The sequence below is a fragment of the Myotis davidii genome, unplaced genomic scaffold (assembly GCF_000327345.1).
Source record: "Myotis davidii unplaced genomic scaffold, ASM32734v1 scaffold3009, whole genome shotgun sequence".
NCBI lineage: Eukaryota > Metazoa > Chordata > Mammalia > Chiroptera > Vespertilionidae > Myotis > Myotis davidii.
In genome coordinates this window covers 41,210-41,478 of record NW_006299872.1, presented here as the reverse complement: position 1 = coordinate 41,478, position 269 = coordinate 41,210, and positions in this window count along the sequence as shown.

Genomic DNA, 269 nt, shown 5'->3' with positions numbered 1-269 from the left:
TGCGGGTCTGCCCTCCCTGCGGGTCTGTCCTCCATGTGGGTCTGTCCTCCCTGTGGGTCTGTCCTCCCTGCGTGTCTGCCCTCCCTGCGGGTCTGTCCTCCCTGCTGCCGCTCCGCCCTCCCTGCGTGTCTGCCCTCCCTGCGGGTCTGCCCTCCCTGCGGGTCTGCCCTCCGTGCGGGTCTGCCCTCCCTGCGGCTCTGCCCTCCCTGCAGGTCTGCCCTCCCTGCGGCTCTGCCCTCTCTGCTTGTCTGTCCTCCCTACGGGTCTGC